This window comes from Dasypus novemcinctus, chromosome Y, assembly GCF_030445035.2.
Source record: "Dasypus novemcinctus isolate mDasNov1 chromosome Y, mDasNov1.1.hap2, whole genome shotgun sequence".
NCBI classification, from domain to species: domain Eukaryota; kingdom Metazoa; phylum Chordata; class Mammalia; order Cingulata; family Dasypodidae; genus Dasypus; species Dasypus novemcinctus.
Window position 1 is genome coordinate 7,598,305 of NC_092216.1, and position 3,701 is coordinate 7,602,005.

At 40.2% G+C, this 3,701-nt stretch overlaps 1 non-coding gene across 1 annotated transcript; it reads left to right on the forward strand.

The window, feature by feature from the left end:
• The first annotated feature begins 1,275 nt into the window (after positions 1-1,275).
• Positions 1,276-1,407, forward strand: LOC139438413 (small nucleolar RNA SNORA38). The gene has a single exon (XR_011648089.1). It is a non-coding gene; the product is annotated as a small nucleolar RNA SNORA38 (small nucleolar RNA).
• The last annotated feature ends 2,294 nt before the right edge of the window (positions 1,408-3,701 follow it).

Consider the following 3,701-nt stretch of genomic DNA (forward strand, 5'->3'; position numbering starts at 1 on the left):
AATGGGGTGGGGGGGGTAGGGAGTGGGGTATATGGGAACCTCTTATGTTTTTAATGTTTTTTAATGTAACATTCTTTGTGATCTCTTAACTTTAATTTAAAAAGTGTAAAAAAGATACATGAAAGTTTTAAGAAGTGTTTAAGTTTGAAAAAAAAAATGAACTTCTGGTTATATTAAAACAGCATTCTACTAACAGCGTATTTCAGAACTGCACCCAAGACAGTGAATGCTGAGGGATGAGTTAGCCACATGTTCTAAGTCTGAAGAGGACAGACTGTATAATAAATATGACACCGAACCATGAAAGCAAATGAGTCAGCAAAGGGATAAGAAGAATGTGACTTTTCTCTCACACAGTCTTAAAAGTGCATTTTGGGGTCGTAGAAGATTTACTTTATTTGTTTTTTGCTGTGCATGTGATGGAATATTTGAATGGTGACTACATTTAATTTATGGATTTATTCTAAACCTGGATTGCTATCATTTAAACATTGCTGGAAGTACTTCGGCAGAGGTAGAAAAGTTTCCCTTGAGTAGCGACTTGACTCTAGCTATTTGACAATTATTACTTATTTTTGTTATTCTAGAGAGAGTTGCTCAAAGAGGAGTGTGAACATTTATTTTTGTACTTTAGTGAGAAGGCTTGGTGGTCTTTGATGCTGTTCCGAGCCTCTCCGTATGTATCCATTTAAATCCACAGATATGTCAGGAATTTACGTAGCGCTGAAGGAAACGAGTAAATCCTCAGATACGTTGGGAATTTAGGTAGCCCTGAAAGAAACAAGCTCACGCTCAGACCTCTTTGAGCATTCTAGTTATTAAAGGTCAAGTAGAAGCACCCCTTTTGGCCCTGGACATGGGTTGGAGGGACCCTCCACCCTTCTTCTGCTCTGCTCCATGGAGCAGCAGCTGTGGTACCTCGTTCAGGGTCCAGGCGTGTGGTGGTAGAAGAATGGGCTTCTGCTTTAAACATTTCTGGTTTTGTGCTCTGGCTCTGTAGATCAAACAAGGGAGAGCAATTTTCTGTCTGGGTTTCAAAGGCATTATCTGAGACTACAGAGCCTACAGTTAGAGCACCATGTCCACCTTACCAAGAAACCCCCTCCCACTCCCTGTGTGCATTAGCTCCTGGGGTGGGGACAGCACACCCAACATCTCTTGGGTTGATGCACATTGGTTCATCCATACTCCAGGAGTTCTCTTGGGTCTCCAGCTGAAGTGCTTGGAGAGATTAGAGTTCAAAAGTATAAACCAAGTCAATAACAATGGGAAGAACTCTCCCACAAAGGCGTCTCGGTGGTCTCCTCTCCTGGGACACGTAAGAAATGGAGGCAAAGTGATGTAGACTTGGAGAAGTCTGGAGCCCGCTTGCTCCCCTCAGGCTCCATGTCATCCTTTCCCACACAGAAAAAAAAAGAACAAATCAAGTTGACAATAATGGGAAGACACACCAAAAACACAACTTGTTTGGATTTGAGGGATTAAGAAGCAATCTGCCTCCTGGACTCAATTTCCTGCAGAATCTGGAGGTGACCATTCTAAATCTGGCATAACCTGGGCAATGGACTGGGGACAACTGTTGTGTGGGGGTAGGAATCTGAAAGCCTGCCCCATGTAGCATTCAGGGGTTCTCAGGAAACAGGCAGTGTGCTCAGAGGGGCCACATGAATTTCCCTTGATGCTGCAGGTCCAGGCTACAAATCTGGGTTTTAACATCAACTTCCCCTAAGAAAGCAAACAAACAAACAAACAAACAAAAATCCCTTTATATTTTAATTGTCTCTTTGCTTTTAGGTATATCTTGAAGTACCTAGGAGCTAGAACCATGTGTAAAGGATTTGCCATGCTTTCATTGCCTTCCAAAGCCCCTGGTGAACAGGAGGCTCTCAATAGATAGTTTTTGATGGAAGAACGTATTTTGTGGATTTTTTAAAATTTTCACTCAGCAACTTGGCCCTAATCCTGATTACTCTGTTGAATGCACACTTTGTTTTAACCTGATCCTAGTGGCATAACACAAATATCTTACCCGTTTTCCTAACAACAACAAAACACTGATGAACCTGTGCTTTTGTGCTTTCTTTGATTGGGGGGAGAATATCTGAGGAGGTATTGCCATCTAGAGAGCTATATAAAAAGAGCACAATTTGGAAATTGATGGCTTTATTTTAATACCAATACCATGTTTTAGTCGGGTTTTAATTAATGCAAATGCAGTGAAGAATAACAGAAGCTTTCCCATGCAGTGCACCTTTCAACACTTGAAAATGAAGTTTTACTAATAAGGTAAAATTACCAGTTGATTATGATAATTAAAATCTTATGGATGTTAACTATGAAAGTATAGATGGATACCCAATGATTTTATAGAAAGAACCTTGATGATCTTAAAGTAAAAAAAGTGGATGCTTAAACTTAAAGCGTTTACGTATCTTTTAATTACTAACATTTTTCTGATACATGACATTTCATCATGTGCCCTCTTCCTTCAGCCATTCATTAAGAAATCCCCATATTTCAATTAGCTCAAACTTTCTAAACCCTGTATTGATACCATAATTTTCATAGTTCCTTAGAAGAAACTAATACCTTTTCAGTACATTTTTTTTAAAGATTCATTATTTATTTATTTCTCTCCCCTTTCCCCTACCCCGCCTCCCAAGTTATCTGCTCTCTGTATCCATTCGCTGTGTGTTCTTCTGTGACCGATTCTATCCTTATCAGCGGCACCGGGAATCTGCATTTCTATTTGCTGCGTCATCTTGCTGTGTCAGCTCTCCATGTGCGCAGCACCATTCCTGGGCAGGCTGCACTTTCTTTCCCACTGGGCAGCTCTCCTTATAGGGTGCACTTCTTGCACGTGGGTCTCCCTATGCGGGGGACACCCCTGAGTGGCAGGGCACTCCTTGCGTGCATCAGCACTGCGCATGGGCCAGCTCCACACGAGACAAGGAGGCCCGGGGTTCGAACTGTGGACCTCCCATGTGGAAGGTGGATGCCCTATCCACTGGGCCAAGTCCGCTTCCCTCCAGTAAATTTTAATGGTTACTCTGAGGACAATATATGTTGTCAATCGTATTTAAATAAGATTAAAACAAAATTCAAGCTATTTTGATAAATAATTATTTAAATATGGCAGCTCTGATTTGAAATTTATCAAGTGATTTTGGCTACCCAGGAAATGCCAGAAAAGGCATTCTAATCTAGGGGCATTACCATGACACAAATGGCAAGATATAAAGTGATAAACTTCAGTGAAGTTCATTATCTTGGTGACAATTCCTGAATCACCCTTCAGCATAAATGTCTCCACCCCTCTTTGCCTTTCCTTATTCCTGCCATTATCAATTTCTCATATTGATTACTCTAAAGAAAGCAGTGGATCCATTGGTTGTGATAACTCTTTTTTCCTCCTTTGAGTGGAGATTTTTTATTAATTTTTGAGTATTTTAATTTTTGAAACTTGATGTGTATGTATTTCTTTTTACATTTTTTTTATTTTTAAAGAAGCTTTAGTTTACATAATTGTTACATAAAAACTATAAGGGACCTCCATTTGCCCCCCTCCTTCCCCCTCCCACACTTTCTCCCATTAACATCCTTCATTAGTGTGGTACATTTTTTGCAACTGATGAACACATATTGAAGCATTACTACTAACCATGGGCTATAGTTTACATTATAGTTTACACTCTGTCCTG